Here is a 17,520-nt window from a genome sequence, read left to right on the forward strand (position 1 = left end):
GCCTGCTAGTCCCGGGGTCTTCTTGTGAACCCCTTATCCATTTGCAAACCTTATCCTGGATATTCTTTGCCACCTCCCACCGCACTCTTCAAGGCAGAGCTGAAAGGAGGCTGGTACAAGTCAGAGGAGCAGATTTCCTGCCAGGAAGCCTTGTCCCTTGCCCTGCCTGACGAAGGCCAGGCCCATACTCATGGCCCACCTGAAGTTTGGACCTCTAGAGCTATTCAGTGGCCCCTGTGGCCAGATGTCCCGGACACCTGCAGGGTTTCTGAAAGCTGCGCTCCTTAGCCCCGCTCAGCCACAGAGCTCCCAGAAGGGGAGGCTGATTTGCCAGTATCCCACGTGAATTAACACAGAAACAGAAAACCAAACACTGCGTGTTATCCCTTACAAGTGGGAGCTAAAGCCTGAGTACACCCAGACAGAAAGATGGGAACAAAGACACTGGGTATGCCAAAAGGAGGAAGGGAGGGAGGCAAGGGCTGAAAAGCCTCCTGTTGGGTACTATGTTCACTATCTGGGTGAAAAGATCAATAGAGGCCCAAACCTCAGCATCACACCATATACCCATGTCACAAACCTGCACATGGACCCACCAGATCTAAAATTTAGATTAAAACAAAGAAAGAAACACCAAGCAATTGATGTTCTCCATCTACTCCATAGCATGTAGAAACCTGTCACCATCTCTCCCGCTCTGCTTGGGTCAACACATCCTTTCTAGCAGTGTAACCTTGGATAAGTTACTTAACCTCTCTGTGCCTCAGTTTTATACTCTGTAAAATGGGGACAATAACAGTACCTTTCTTATAGGATGGTTATGTATATTAAATTAGTTCATATGGGTACAGCATGTAGAACAGTGCCTAGAATATACTAAGCTCTATGTAAATGTTTGTTAAATAAATACATACATGACCCCCCACCCTACCCAATACATCCAATACATCCACAATAAGCTTTCCTAAGAATCCACAATGTACGAAGCACAGTTCCTTGCAGAGAAGGGCTTATGGACGCAGATGTATCTGATACAGACCTTGAAGGGCAGGGAGAAATTCCCCAGCAGGGTGGGAGGCCAAGGGGGAAGGGAAGCCATCCAGGCAAAGGGACGAGCATGGCCTGAGTCACAGTGGCTTGAGAGCACAGAATGTGTTTGGGGCAGGACAGATGCTGGTGGGGCTGGAACTCTGAGTCAGAGGAGAGGTTTAGGAGCTGAAGCTAAAAAGATGAGAGAGACCAAATCTGGGAGAAACTGGATGCTGGAGTGAGGGACCTTGGACGTGTGGCCCACTTGTCAATCCAGGAACGCACCAGGCCACCATGCATGTGCCCCGCTCTGGGTCTGGCTCAGCCTGGCCCTGCCCCTACCCCTTCTGCCATGCAATGAACACTGAGTTTCAACTGTGTTCCAGCTCAGTGCTGTGCCCAGAATCTAAAACTGAATAGGGTGTGTGTAGTCTCTGCCCTAAAAAGAAGCACAAAGTCAAAAAGGAGAAAGAGGTGGCTACGTAGACACTTCCAGGATGGTGGAAAAGAGGAACGGGACCCTAGACAAGGAGCAGCTCCAGCTGAACTTGAGATGAGCGGGGGGAAAGGTAAAGAAAGGATGCTCTAGTCTGTTAGAAGGCACCAGAGAGGGACACTGCAGGGCCCTTCAGAGAACTGCTATGGCCTGGCATGGCTGGAGCAAGGGTCACACAGGTGGCGCCGAGGGCACGGGACAGAGCAGCAGGGAGGAGGTGACCAGAGGCAGCAGCCAGACCAAGGGATCACATCATCACCCAGGAGTCTGTGGGCTCCAGAGGGACTTTTGGAGGGGAAGGACCCAAATAGAACTACATTTTAGCTCCCCAGTGCCAGAGCCTGAGAGCAGAACATTTGTGGAGGTGGCTTATCTGAGAGGTGATTCCAGGAAGCAGCAGTGACAGTGAAAAGAATGAGACAGGGGTGGGAGAAAAGATTGGAAAGGGTATGTGGTTGAGCTGGTTACCTCTGTGGGCAGCCAGAGCCCAGTCCTGCTGGCACCCTCCGAGAAACCATGAATGAACTTCGTATGGTCACCAACTTTCATCTCCTGTTGATTGAGGGCTGCCTGTAGAAGGCATCAACTCTCCCCTAGGACTCAATAGGAAATCTTTTCAGCCCTTGCCTCTCTCCCCACTCCCTTCTTTTGGAGTCCTCATTTCTATTCCAGGCTGTGCCTGGGCAGGGGCTGACTGGCCTTCTGTGGCTTTGAACAAACCCTACATGTTTGAAAAGGACACCGACAGCACACACAGAGCTGCCCTCACAGCTGTGCTCAACTCAGTGGTCCAAAGGGGCACACGGGGCACAGAAACACCTGCAACAATCCCCGTGGGTACAAGACACATCAGTTAGAATTATGTGTAACTAAAAATAACAAAGAAACAAAAAATAACAGTGGCTTAAACAAATGAGACCTTTATTTCACTCTTCCATTGAAGAAGTTCAGAGATAGTGACTTATGGCTGATATACTTCTTACAGTTCATCCTTTCAGCTGTGGAAGGTGATAACCCACATAGTCCAAAGAACTTGCTAGAGCGCGGGCCATCATCCATGTTCCAGGCAACAGATAGAGCTAGGAGAAAGAAGAATGCACCCTTTCCATTTTAAGGAGACTTCCCAGCACTTCCACAAGTCATTTCTGCTTATATCTTCTTTGTTTTTTGTTTTGTTTTGCTTTGTTTTGTTTTTTGAGACAGTCTTACTTTGTCACCCAGGCTGGAGTACAGTGGCCCAATCTTGGCTCACTGCAACCTCCACCTCCCGGGTTCAAGTGATTCTCCTACCTCAACCTCCCAAGTAGCTGGGATTGTAGATACACGCCGCCATGCCAACCTAATTTTTGTATTTTTAGTAGAGATGGGGTTTCACCATGTTGGCCAGGCTGATCTCAAACTCCTGACTTCAAGTGATAAGCCCACCTTGGCCTCCCAAAGTGCTGGGATTACAGGCATGAGCTGCCGCACCTAGCCTATATAGAACTTAGTCATTTGGTCAATTCTAGCCACAAGAAAGTCTGGCAAATATTGTCTTTTAGATCATTGATCACATACTTAACTGAAAATTGGGTATAACTAAGGAACGGAGAGAGAATGATGGACCTTAAGAGACAACCAGCATCTTAAAAGAACTCCCAGCAGCCCCTGCCATAGGATGTGAGATGGGAATTGGGAGGTTAATCGGGAAGCGATTGTGGTGATCCAGAGCGGCGCAGATGAGAACTTAAGCAAAGGCACCAGGAGTGAGGATGGGAGGGAGGGATACATCTGTCCATCTCTGGGTGTGGACTGGACAGGACTTGGCGATGGATATGGAGAGTAAAGGAGGAAGAGGAGCAGGAATGGGTACCAGCTGTGGACTCAGGTAACAAGGAGAATGGCCATTCACGCAGACAGAGAACACATGAGATAAACAGCCTGGGGAAAGACCACGAGTTCTGTTGGCAGGTTTGGTTTGTGACACCTGAGGGACAGCCGCAGGGGTCCAGTGAGTAGAGAGTTGGGTGTTCAGGTAGATGGTCAGGAGAGGAGTCTGGGCCAGAGCTAGCAACTCGGGGGGCATCAGCCATTGCAGTAGAGAAGAGTCCTCGGCGGGGGAATGTGAGCAGGAAGGAGGGGTGCTTAGACCCAGCATCCAATCTCAGAGGAAAGAACACAGCCGTGAGTCACATCACCATGGGGCAGAGTCAATTCTGGTGTTTACATCCCTTGTTGGCCATGTCCCCAGGCTGAAGGACTCAGCTCCAAACAGGAACCCCCCTTGTAACTTCACTCTCTGGGTTCTGAAAGCCACTTGATCTTCAGGCCTAGGGCTGCTAATGGATCCCTAATATGGGCAGTCCTGGAGTGCTCAGTCCTGGAGTGCTGCACTCTCTCTTGTTAGATTTCCTGAATCCTGCCACAGTTTTATAAACAGCACTTTCTTTAAATTCTCCTTAAGTACAAAGATAGATAGATAAAATAAATGAATGGGTGGGTAGGCGGATGGATGGATGGATGGATGGATGGATGGATGGATGGATGGATGGACGGATGGATGAATGGATGGATAGGTGAGTGGATCAAGGGATAAGAGGATGAATGGATGGGTGGGTGGATGGAAAAATGATAGGTAATAGAGAAAGATGAGCTCACAAGGGAAACTGAGGAGGAACATAACACCCAGGGAGGCAAGAGGAGAACCAGAAGTCCAGGGAGAAGTGAGCTACAGCATCAAATGTGATCCCCACATTAGTTAAGAGCAGAACTGTGATGCGCTCTTTGGGTTGATCACAGAAGGTCACTGATGACCTTGACAAGAGTAGTTCCATGTGTAAGAGAAGCTAGACTGTAGTTGGTAGAGGTGGAGACATGAGGTGGAGATGAGGAAGTGGGGACAACAACTTTCTTCCTCATCTCCTCCTAAAAAGCCTGGCTTACATATTGCCTCTTCCACAAACTTTCTCTGAATCTCTCTCCTTCCTCTGTGGTCCCTGAGCATCCAACTGGCCACCTGCCATTGATGGTGAGCTCTCAGGGCAGGGGTCCATGTCTCAGGGCAGACATGATATCATGGAAAGACCACTGGACTCTTTGGAGCAACGGAACCCACTGTCTGTCAGTTCCCTAGAAGGAAGCACATCCTGACTGACTTGGCCATGTGCAGGCTCTGGGGCCCCTGCCCAGTGTCTACTGTCCCATATGACGGGATTGGGGGTATTCCCCCAGCTTCCATCCAGCTGTGGCCTCCTAGCTGGTCAGCATCCACTAAAAGACTCCCACCTGTTCTGCTGTGGTCCTCATCTGCTCCCTCAGCCATGACAAAATGTAGGAGCATCCCATTTCCCTGCGGCCTGGTGGTCACAGACATCCTTTTTCCAACCTTCTCTGGAACTGGCCAAGACCAAAGGCAATCTCTTTTACAAACTAATGCCCAAGCTATTCCTTGGGGTTCAGTAAGGACCCGGCCGCCCCTGCCCAACCAGCTTTGCTCATCACTACCCAGACCTGTCACTGCAGGGTGAGTCACCTTGGCCCTGATCACTCAGGCCAAGGCACCAGCCAGGTCTGCATCACCAGCAGAATGAAGAACTATATATAGCCAGCCATGAAGCTGACATTTATGGGGCACTTCCTGGTACTCATATCAACTCAATTAGCCTCGCAACAACTTTATGAGATATATGCTATTCTTACCCCATTTCATAAAGTAGGAACCTAGGAAAGATCAATCTTTGTAATAATTTGACATCTTCAGATCCAACTCTCTTTTCTCGGCAAAATCTTGAGGAAATGAGCCTGAATGGAGAAGGCAATTAACACTTTTGCTGGGTGCCTTATACATGCCAAGAGTGGTATCTTATTTGATCCTTACAGCAGCTCCAGGAGGGAGCCGTACTTTACCACTGATCAGCCTGAAGCCCAGGAGGGGTAGGATTAGCCAGAGGGTTAGTGATGGAACACAGGGCTATGGTTTAAAGCTGGGATGTCTTGGCTGGGCATAGTGGCTCACGCCTGTAATCTCAGCACTTTGGGAGGCCAAGGCAGGCAGATCACTTGAGGCCAGGAGTTCAAGACCAGTCTGGCCAACACGGTGAAACCCAGTCTCTACTAAAAATACAAAAATTAGCTGGACATGGTGGCAGGCACGTGTAGTTCCAGCTTCTTGGGAGGCTAAGGCACAAGAATTGCTTGAACCTGGGAGGCGGAGATTGCAGTGAGCCGAGATCACGCCACTGCACTCCAGCCTGGGTGACAGAGCAAGACTCCATCTCAAAAAAATAAAATAAATAAATAAATAAATAAAAATAAAGCCAGGCTGCCTCATGACAGATCCTACCCTCCTAGCACTCTTCTATTTAATCTGCTTGATAATTCACAACTCTGAGAAGTGGGTAATGTTATTCCCACTACACAGAAGAGAAAAACTAAGGCTCAAGCAGGTTGCAATGACCTGTCCAAGGTTGCTCTGTAAGTATGAGATCCAAGGGCTGAGAGGTGGACTGGGGAGGTGGGAATGAAGGGGAAGAGCTGAGATTGGAACCCAGATGTCTGACTTTGAAGCCTATCCACACCAAGCAGGAAAGATGAGATTGGGGAACAAAAAGCTTGTCTGCCCCTCAGATTGTACCATGGCTTCTGTGGCTTTTATACACACACACACACCCCCCATTCTGTACCACAGGCACAGTGATCTGCCCCACGCCAGCCTCGGTACCCAGCTGTGACCTTGTGACATGTGGATCGGGTGGGGAGGGTCAGGGATGTATGATGGGCTCTTACTCAGTCTAATGCACTAAGCTCCATGATCCCTACGGAGATGGGGAAGACGGAGTGTGACGCAGTTGTCACTGGCTCCTCACCTTCCCTGCTCTGCTCCACCCTGGCCAGGCCACTCTGAGCCTGCAGGAGGAACCAGAGAACGGCCTGGCTTCTGGGAAAGGTGACTCACTCACAGTACATGGAAAAGAAGTTGACTTTCTCGTTTTCTGGGCCCAATTAGAGGTCATCCTTGCGCAATCCTGCCCTTTGAATCTCCTGGGTGAGACCTGGTCTGGAAATCTGTGCTTCTTAGACCTCAAGACCTGTCCACCCTCCCTGACTAGTTGCAAAACAATCACCTGTTCAGGGCCATCACCTGAGATACTGCCTGCAGAGGGACGACTTCCAGCTCCTGCTTAGGTTCCTGAGAAGGAGATCCATTTCCCACTGGGAATGACAGTGGCCTGTGCCCGATGCCTTTGACCTCACCACATGTTGCTGCCCCTTCCTTCTCAAACACTGAGAGTGCCTGTTCCCAGGAAAGGGACGGCCCCTGCCTCACCTAGGGGAAAGATCTGGATAACCACTCCAGAAAAAATCTAAATCAACCGAAATGCTTTGGGACACCCATCTTGCCCCAAGTCAACTGTAGTGGGGCGGTGGTAGAGTCAGTCATACAGCCATGGGTTCAAATCCTGGCACCACCAAATTGCCATGTGACTTTGGGGACCTTCATCTCTCTGAGCCTCAGTTTTCTAACCTGTAAAATGACTTGGTTATTATGAATGTTGACACAATAATATCTCTTAGGATTCCATGTAAACTAAAGAAAATAGTATGTGAGAAAATGTCTCGCACTGTGTAATCCCCACTCTCCATTCACTGCTACCACTTTCAAATCTGTGATCCTACAGTCTCCTACAAGCCCCACGTCCAGGCTCAGCCTGGACCCAGTAGTCCATGACTCTCACCTGGTACTATGGACACAGGCCTTTCCAACCTTCCATTGTTGGCAATTTACTGCTCTCCTGCTTGGGACAAATTCCTTTCTCCACTACATCCAATTCCTTTTCAGGATCACAAGCCTCAGAGAAAGAATTTCAGCTCATGTGTCAAAGTCAGCAAGGCCTGGGGAGGCTCTCTGGCCCGTACAGAGTCACACAGCAAGTCAGCAGCAAGTCAGTCTGGACCCAGGTCTCACAACCTGGGCTCCTTCTGCACTGCTGAACCCCTTGACCTATACAGAGTCTGCCTTTCAACGACTGGAGAGTTCTGGGTACCTGATTCAGAAAGAAGGCCTGGCTGGCACCCCAGTCTGCATGGAGGTCCCTTAGGGGTCTATCAGATGCCAGCTGGAACTCTAAACAGTTACGAACTTTCATTTCTATCTCTAATTCTTTGTACGCTTGAGAAATTCTAGCAAAGACAAGCAACACCTCACAACCCCCTTGACTGATGGTCATGGAGTCCACAGAGCTCTTCTGCCTCCCACATCTGGTCTGCAAATGTAAAACATGGAGAATGCCTGCTGAACAACGTGACGAGACGAAGTGCAGAGAAGGTGGCCAACTTACTTAGGTCACAGGGGTAGTGCAAAGGAAGCCAGGGTGAACTTCCTCTCCATTCCATCTGCTTTGATGGGCAAGGCTGGACCTGCAGAGATGAGATAAGAAGAGGAAATGCTTTGAGTTCTTGGACCCCCCAAGCAACCCTCCTAGAAGAGACCACGTTACCAAGGAGCCTTTTCTGTCCCCTCACTGAACCCTAGAGACCAGAGAAATCAAGGACTTATGTTCTACCTTACATTCAATCATATGTTTGATTTCACAAACACTGAGACCCTCCAACATCAGAATAACCAGAGGACCCTTTTTAACAGGCAGATCCTGGCCCCACCCCAGATCCACAGGCTCAGAATTTTCCCAGGGGTGGAGTTCCAAGTATGTCTATTCCTGAGAAGGGTGGTTCTAATGCCGAGCCAGGGCTGGAAACCACCAAATCTAAAATTAATCATAGGAAATGAATACCGAACACATTCTAGGTGCCAAGCAATGCCACCATGGTTAGCCTTGCCACACCCAGCAAAGTGGGTTTTCTCGGCTCCATTTTATCATGAGGAAGGGGGAAAGGAGCATATCACAAGGAGGCTAAGGGGTTTCCTGAGCCACAGTGGAACCCGCATATAAATCTGGGTCTTTCTGACTTCAAAGCCCAGCTTTTCCTGTACCTCTCTCTGCCCACTCTCACGTGAGACATCCTGTGCTAACAGACCCTAAAGATATGAGACAAGTTAGACTCATGCCTGGGCCAGGAACTGACACCCAAATGGGGGCATCTGACACATAGACAGTTAACTCTACCACAGAGCTGCCTGAGAGGCGCCAAGGGTTATGAATCCAGCAGTGGTATGCTGGTAGTCCAGTGGAAGGGCGAAGGAAAGCTTCTCAAAGAGGTCATCTTTGAGTTGGGTCTTGAAAGATACCATGGCATGTCCACCTGTCGCCTGACCATCCATGTATCCGGCCTAGGTACCTATGCCATGTCATGCACTGGATTTCGTCTTAGGGATATGAAGGCAAACAGGACATGGCCCCTGCCCTCAGCATGTTCAGAGTCTAGTGTTCTGAGTCCTCCAGACCTTTCATCCCTCCCCCTTCCTCAGGTTCTTCCTCCTCCACCTCCTCCTCTCTTCAGCCCTGCCCCCACCACCCCTCTGCTTCCTGTGGTGTGGTTAGCTCCCATAGACCCACAGTTCAGAGCACCCTGTATAGTGAGCCAAGCCTTCTTGGTCACCCAGGAAGTGAGGGTGCTCCAGGCACAGTGCTCAAGGAGGAGGGAGTCACATGGGCCCCACCCAGGCTGGACGAAGGGATGAGCTCCAGAGGCGCAGTGTGAGTCACAGAACATAGGCACCTGAGAAATGGGGATAATCAGACTGACTTCCCTGGGAAGTCAGAAAGAGAGATGAGATAAGAATAGAAAGTGCTTTGAGCTCCTCAGAAGAAAGACGCTATCAACAGATCCAGGGTATTATTAGCACCGCCATTACCTGCCTCCATTAAAGGGACATACATCTGACTACATGAGAAATCATTAACTTGTCCTGCAACCCACACATTGTTGTATTTTTCACATAATTTCATTTTTATTATTAACAGATAAGCCTGTGAAACACTCCTCGAGCCATTCGAGCATGTTAATACCCCTGTTCAGGCTGGGTGGGGCCTCTTCCTTCCCATACAGCTAGGAGAGAGCGTAGCTCAGGGAGAAGAGGCTGGGCCTCCCACGACTCCCCCAGCTCCCTCGTCCAGCTTCCCCCTCAGTGCTCCAGAACCACATCTTGGCCCCTGATTTCACTGTCCAAATTCTCCCTTTCCTGGGTCCTTCATACCTTTCCTTGCTTCGCCTGCCAGCACACATCTGCCTTATCTATCCTTCGATTACATGCAAGAATAATTTAGTGAACGCCTGCTGGGTGCCAGACATTGGGGAAACAAAGATGAAGTTGGACACAGTCCTCACCTTCAAGCAGACAAGTACACAGGCTATTCTTTCATTCACCCAACAAGCTCTGAGCATTTTATGACGCGTGGGACTCCATGCTGAGAATGCAGAGCAGTGAGATGAACACACGTCCCTACCCACAGGAAACTCACACCTGTGTGTGGAGACTGACCCCAAAACAACCACAGAAACACACACTGAGGTGTACTAGAATAAAGGAACACCCCTGAGTCCTGGGGAAACGTGAAACAGAAGGAGAATCATTCCTTAGCCTTAGAGTGGGGATGGTAGGTCATGATAACTGACTAGGGGAGGTTTCCCAGAGAAAATAGGACATGAGCCAGGTCTTAAGGTGCTAGGGAAGAAAGGGCATTGCAGGCAGAGGGAAGAGCATGAGCAAATGTGGAGGAAAGAAAAAATAGGTGTACTCAGGTCATGGGGAGGAGCCCAACATGGCTGGGGAGTTCAGGGAGTTGGGAAGAGGCATAGACATGAGGCTGAGTACAGAGTGAGCAGCAGATTGTTTAGAGCCTCGTATTCCGTAACTATAATTACAGGTCGCATCTATGGAACTAACCACGAGCAGTCAGGTGTGAAATGTTTTCCTTGTAGAAACATGTAAATCTCACCACAGCCCTAGGAGGCAGCACAGTTATGATCCTCTTTATAGATGGAGATGCTGAGATCTAGAGCCTTCAGATGCCCAGCTAGTAAGAGGAGCAGCAGGCTCAGAGGAGCCCTGGCTCTCAGGGGTTTGTTTGCAAACGGAAGTAGAGGGTTTTAGGCAGAGGAGGATGAAGAGCAGGTTTCTCCTGGTAAATAGAGGTATTGGAGGTGACGACGTGATGAGGGTAGGGGGCACTTCAAGTGGCACTTCAAGTGAGAGTAAGAAGGTGCAATTCCTGAGCGGAGGCTAGAAAACAGGAAGGCTCCCCGAGGGGGCCTCAACCTCCTCCGCAAACATCAGGGGTCAGCACAGAGTGCAGCTGCAAAGGAAAGAGCTGGAAACAACCTTACAGAAAGTCCTCTGTTGGGTACGACATCTCTTACTTACATATTCATCCCTTCATCTGATAACAGCAAGGTGGTTCTCCATAAAGCAGCACCATCCTCCTCCACCCCATTCTAATCTACAGTGTTTGAAAGGGCTGACCCTGCCTGCTCTCCCACCCTTCATAACCCCTGGCCACTATGGGCACATGACTAAAGTCTGGCCAATCAGAACCTTCTACCCACCCGTGGGCACACGACCAACTCCTGGCCAATCAGAACCTTCCACCCACCTGTGGGCACATGACCAAGGCCTAGCCAATCAGAAACCTCTACCTATCTGAAGCCTGCCAGACTCAATTCTGGGACTTTAGCTAGGAGAGGGAAGACACTTGAAATCCCTGAATCCAACGAGAACTGAAGCTGTCTTGTCCCGGAACTTCACAGTTACAAGAACCAATAATGCCCCTTTCCTGAAGACGCTTATTTGTGTTTCTGACACTAGCAACCAATATAATCCTGACTCTATTTCCCACGTGGGCTGGCTGGAACCCATGAGTGATTGGAACATGAATGATTTGCTCAGACCACACAGAGGGTCCACTAATGCAATGAGTCGTCTAGGGCCACTGAGAGTGAAAGATAAAGTCCCCACTTCAATCTGGGACCTTGGATCTTTCCTGCTCTATCTGCAAACATGGCCTCCCTCAAACTCCAATACTCTGGAGGGCCCTGTATTTTATTTGCCTTATCCAGCTACCACCTGTACCATCGTTTACTAATATGTCTTTAAATCAACCCAGTTTTTTTAATGTAAATGGACTTGTTTCAAATTAAATTTTGTATCACTATCAAGGAGAAATGCAGTATCATTTACCATGAAAATGCAGGGGCAATCAAAACAGCCACAGTGTTGATTCAGTTAAGGCTAGATAGATTCCATTGTCTCAGACTTACCCTCTCTTTGTTAGAAAGAGAGATTTGTGAGTGTTTAAAGATGTGCTAGCACCAAAGTGTTGGGGCCCCACCCAAGATGTCCTTGCAGTCCCAGCCAACACACCCACCCCCAAGCTGCTGTGAGCAATGCACCCTTCTCCAGAGTATTACCTTTGTGGATAGTCAGGAGCCGTCTCACAGGGAAATGCCTAGGAGTCACACACCCCCAACTAACTGGAAGTAGAATACCCAGTCCCTCAGCCACAAGGAGGGACCAGCTCTGCAGGGCCATTCATGCTTCAGACTGCCCATGGGATCAGACTGAGGCTGTCCTCCAGCTGAAACCATAACTGTGCTGAACCCCTTCCATTGCCTTCTCCAGCCTCCCGCACTTACATACAGGGTTCTCCTACATCCCTTATGTAATAAATCAATTACACAAGAAGCTCCACTCAGATGCTATCTCTAGGGTGAAAGCAGACGCAAAAAAATAGCCCAGATCTAGGCCCACAATGATGGGGGCTTCAACCAGAGTGGTAGCAGTGCAGGGGGTGACAACTGGCGAGTAAGTCATGCTTCATAAGCACTACTCATTCAATCCTCAATATAGACAGACATTGGAGGTACTGTTATTAGTCCCAGAGGTACTAATATTCACTTTAGAAATAGAGAAACTAAAGCTTAGGGAAGTTGATAACTTGCCCAAGGTCACAAATATCAGAGCCGGAATTTGAACCCAGAACTGTCTGACTCTAGAGCTAGAGTTCTTGCCTATCAAACTCTCCTACACTGTCTGTGTCATGTCACTTATGGAAAGATGTGTGCCAGTAGGAGGCCTCATACAACATGGACAAACATGTTAGTCTGGGACTCAGAACTGGGTTCCAGCTCTGCCTCTGCTTTTAAACACTATGTCAACTCAGGGAAGTTTCTTCACTTCTCTGAGCCTCAGTTTCTGCTTCTGAAAAACATGAGGAAATGAGTTCAAGTACTTTTTGACTCTTCTCCCAGGGTACTTTGTCTATGCTTCCAGAAAGCGTAAAATTTTATCTTGCATGTCTGCCTCCCTAGTGGTCATGTTAACCCCATGAGCCTGTGCTGGGTACAGGGCAGGCACACAGAAAATACTGGTTGAGGCTGGGCGTAGTGGCTCACATCTGTAATCCCAGCACTCTGGGAGGCCAAGGCGGGCGGATCAAGAGATCAAGAGATTGAGACCATCCTGGCCAACACGGTGAAACCCTGTCTCTACCAAAAATACAAAAATTAGCCAGGCGTGCTATGTGCACCTGTAGTCCCAGCTACTCAGGAGGCTGAGGCGGGAGAATCACCTGAACCCAGGAGGTGGAGGTTACAGTGAGCCGAGATTGTGCCACTGCACTCCAGCCTGGAGACGGAACAAGATTCCATCTCAAAAAAAAGAAAGAAAGAAAAGAAAAGAAGAGAGAAAATACTGGTCGAGTTGAACAAAATGAATGGGATGAAATGGAATGGAATAATTTCTATCATTCCAACAGACCTTCCAATGAACCTTCATACATTGGGAGTTGTGCTTGCCTAGTGATATAGTTTGGATCTGTGTCCCCTTCAAATGACATGTTGAAATATGATCCCCAGTGTTGGAGGTGGAGCCTAGTGGGAAGTGTTGGGGTCATAATGGGGTGGATCCCTCATGAATGGCTTGGTGCCCTCCCTACAGTAATGGATGAGTTCTGGTGCTGTTAATTCACAAGAGAGCTGGTTGTTTAAAGGAGCCTGGAACCTCTTCCTGTGTGTCTCTCTCTTGATCCATCTTTCACCATGACATGCCGGCTCCCCTTCACATTCTACCATGAGTAAAAGCTTCCTGAGGTCTCACCAGAAGTCAAGTAGGTGCTTGTGCAATGCTTGCACAGCCTGCAGAACTGTGAGCCAAATAAACCTCTTTTCTTTGTAAATTACCCAGTCTCAGGTATTTCTTTATAGCAAAGAAAAATGGACAGATACACCTTGGAATAGATACTTGGCAGCCACCCTCTCTTCTCACAGCCAACCAGGGCTGGTGACAATAAAAGATCATTCATGGAACATATTCCAGAGGCTAAGGCCCAGGAAAGGGAAAAGCAGAAAGAAAAAGAGAATATCTTATCAGGGGTTCCAGATGAGATCTTCAATATCCCATGCAGGAATCTCATAAACCCTCCAACCCACCTTTGCAAAACTGTGTCATCCCCTAATACCTGTCCCCATTCTGTGCTCTTTACCTCAGTAAACAGAAGCTCCACCTGACCAGTTACTTAAGCAAGGAGCCCTAGACTCATTTTCAATGCTTCCCTCTCCCTTCACTCCCCACCCTAGAGATTCCTGCCCTGAATATTTCACGGGGCTGCTGCATCTTTACACTGCTTGCACCCGCTTTCAAGTCAACAGCGTTACTTGCTTGGCTTACCTTAGAAGAAGTTCAAAATCCTTATCGTGGCCCAAAAGGTTCTGTGTGACCTCTGCCTGACCTTATCCACCCCCTACTCCTCACCTTCCCACCCCCACCTTGTTCACTCACTCTTCCCTCCACCCCACTGCCCTTCCCTAGACTTCCTACACTCTGGCCACACAGGACTTCAAGTGACTTTTGAGAGTCTAGCTCATTCCTATCCCTGGAACTTCATGCTTGGAACGCTTCTTGCTATTTCCCCAACGCCTCGTGTCACATTTCCAGGCTGCCCCCCTTATCCTTCAGCCCTTATTAGCCCTACTTCTGCCCCTAGCTATTCAATGCCCTTAAGACACTCAGTGCTTTTCTAGTTAATGCTTTGCTCACCTGTAATATTTGTTTGTTATCTTTATAAACTTTATGGACTAGACATGCCCACAGCTCTGTCCCTAAAGCCTGGAACAGTGCCTGGCATGCAGCAGGGCTCATTAAGTATTTTTGGGTAGATGAATGAGTAAACAAGAGGAAGAAAGAGCAAACCAATGTGTGCGCCTGGCACTGTCCCTTTGCTTGCACCATTCCTTTGGCCTAAACCAGTCTCTTCTCTTCCTTCTCACAAGGCCACCCCTTAATCTCACTTGCTCCAAGGATGCCTCCCTGGTAGCTCCTCTTCATGGAAGAGATAAATACTCCTTTTACTGGCTGTCACAGGACCAACGTGTTGTCTAAACTCACCACGCTTCAGTGAACCCACTGTAGCCTGTGACCACACGCTGCTCTGTATGTGTAAATCTTGCCTCCCTGCTAGAAGACAGCTCACCGAAGCCTGATGCTGTTCCACACGGTAACGGGTGCCAGATAAAGGAGTAGAGGGGGTCACATGCCTGAAAGTGAGCTCAGCAACCAGAAGGGGCTAACTCATGGTAAAAGGTTTGAACGTGACAGCATGTGATATAAATGTAGCCTAAGTTCCTTTCCTTTCAGGCACTTAGTGAACACTGTCTATGCGTAAGGCTCTGAGTTAGAGTGGAACAGAAGAGGGAAAATAAGCATGAGCCCTGATCCCTACCTGCTGAAAGTTTATGGTCTAGTTACAACATAAGACTTGATTGTAAGTAATCACCATATAAGGCTATCGGCTCAGTGCCCAGGAGAACCCCACCTCCGGAAGTCCATTTCTTTATCACTAAACAATCCCAAAGTCTGGCCCCATGCCCATGAGGCACCTGGTGTTGGGTTCCCCTTCTCTTACTGGGCGCTGTTCTCCTCCACAACATCATCTTCACTAGAGCTCCTATTTCCATCTTCCTGTTTTATCTTCTCCAGTGGGATATGTGTGTGCGTGTGTATATGTGTCTGTGTGCGTGCACGTAGTAGAGGTAGCTTGCCCCAGATGAAGTGCATGTTGCTAAAACCATTCCTAAGCTGTCTGCGGAATCAGCTGTCCCCGTTCCCTGGGAATTGTTTACAAGCGCTTGAACTTAATGACCTGCCTCTAGCAAATGCATCCAGTTGGGCAATGTGGTCAGTTGGGTAAATGCTAGACCCTGGAGTCCAACGGTCCCAATGAGAACTTGGAGTCTCTAAGCACGCTTTCAAGATCCTTTCATGGTAAAAGCAAAGGTGATTTAGATTTATTGAGTGAGAGATGTCCCTGATACCAAGAAAAATAGATGAGTTGGGAAAGATGACTCTGTTGGCACTCTTCAGGGATTGAGACGGGAGTTGCCAAAGTTTCTCAAATACCACCACCCCCACCTTGAGCGGCTGGGATGATGAAATACTCTGAAGAGTTTGATTGCCTGTACTGATGAGCTGGACTGAAGCCCAGCAATCCAGCCTACCTCCTAGTGGCCACTAAGGACTCCAGGTTGGACTTGCCATGTCCCTACAAACACTTTATGGACCAGAGCACAGCTCCCCATAAAGCACAGTTTCCATGTTGCCAGTAGCAAGATGAGTTACTTCACCTATTAGCTGGCAAATGAAATGCCAGGTGGAAGCAAAGTGTTGAAACACCGAAATAGATGCATCCCCACCCTGAGGGGTGATGAAAGACTTGGAAGAGGCCTTCACAGGCACCTGGCACATGCACGGGAGAGCTGGTAGGTGGGTGCTGGGACTGGGGATGCCTGGCTGCAAGAACTTGACTTGAACCTGAGCATGCCATGCCTGATGGTGGGGAGGGGACTCTGGAGATTATGCAGCTGCATGTGGCAAAGAACCTAGGCAGAATTTGGCAAACAGATTCAGCTTTTGGTAGCCTTGGAGGGAGTCTTTACTTTCTGGTTGAAAATTCCAACCTGAGAGGCCGGGTGCGGTGGCTCAAGCCTGTAATCCTAGCACTTTGGGAGGCTGAGACGGGCGGATCACGAGGTCAGGAGATCGAGACCATCCTGGCTAACACGGTGAAACCCCGTCTCTACTAAAAAATACAAAAAACTAGCCGGGCAAGGTGGCGGGTGCCTGTAGTCCCAGCTACTCGGGAGGCTGAGGCAGGAGAATGGCGTAAACCCGGGAGGCAGAGCTTGCAGTGAGCTGAGATCCAGCCACTGCACTCCAGCCTGGGATACAGAGCGAGACTCCGTCTCAAAAAAAAAAAGAAAATTCCAGCCTGAGTCTGATAGTCCTGATAATTCCCTAAGATTTTGTAGCTAGGCTAGGCACGGTGGCTCACGCCTGTAACTCCCACACTTTGGGAGGCCAAGGTGGGTGAATTGCTTTGAACTCAGGAGTTCAAGACCAGCCTGAGCAACATGGTGAAACTCCGTCTTTACAAAAAGAATACAAAAAAGTAGCCAGGCATGGTGGTTCACACCTGTTGTCCCAGCTACTCAGGAGGCTGAGGCTGGAGGATCACCTGAGCCCGGGAAGCAGAGGTTACAGTGAGCCAAGATCGCACCACTACACTCCAACCTGGGCGACAGAGTGAGACTCTGTCTTAAAAAACAAACAAAAAATTATTGGCTAGAAAGAGGAAGAGAAGTCTGGTTTCAAAATGGGGAGAGAAAGAAGAAAAAGGAGGAGTAAGGGAAGAAATGGGGAGGGAGAAAGGAAGGAAGGCGGAAGGAAGAGAGAGAAGGAGAGATAGAGGGAGGGAGGGAACTACAGAGAATGAAATCTTTGAGATTATGTCTGATAATATTGCTTATCTGAAATATGCCAAAAGTTTTAAAACAATTTTCCCCAATAAATGGTATAGTGTGTATGAAAATGTGTGCAAGTGCATGTGTGTTTGTGAATATGTGTTAGAATAGTGTATGTGGTATGCGTCTGTGAGCATATTTGTGCACGTGTATTTGTGTGTGAGCATTAGTGTGTGAAAATGTGTGTGTTTGCACAATGTGTGTGTACACGTGCCTGTGTGTGCTTATTTATGTGCATATGCAGGTGTGTGCACGAGTGTGGATGT

At 48.8% G+C, this 17,520-nt stretch overlaps 1 long non-coding RNA gene across 1 annotated transcript; it reads right to left on the reverse strand.

The window, feature by feature from the left end:
* Positions 1–2,431: 2,431 nt before the first annotated feature.
* LOC105467968 (uncharacterized) lies at positions 2,432–14,209 on the reverse strand. Its single transcript, XR_979219.2, has 3 exons — positions 14,127–14,209; positions 7,843–7,921; positions 2,432–2,604 (listed from the first exon to the last, which is right to left on the reverse strand). It is a non-coding gene; the product is annotated as an uncharacterized lncRNA (long non-coding RNA).
* Positions 14,210–17,520: the final 3,311 nt, after the last annotated feature.

The sequence above is a fragment of the Macaca nemestrina genome, chromosome 8 (assembly GCF_043159975.1).
Source record: "Macaca nemestrina isolate mMacNem1 chromosome 8, mMacNem.hap1, whole genome shotgun sequence".
In the NCBI taxonomy this organism is placed as follows: Eukaryota; Metazoa; Chordata; class Mammalia; order Primates; family Cercopithecidae; genus Macaca; species Macaca nemestrina.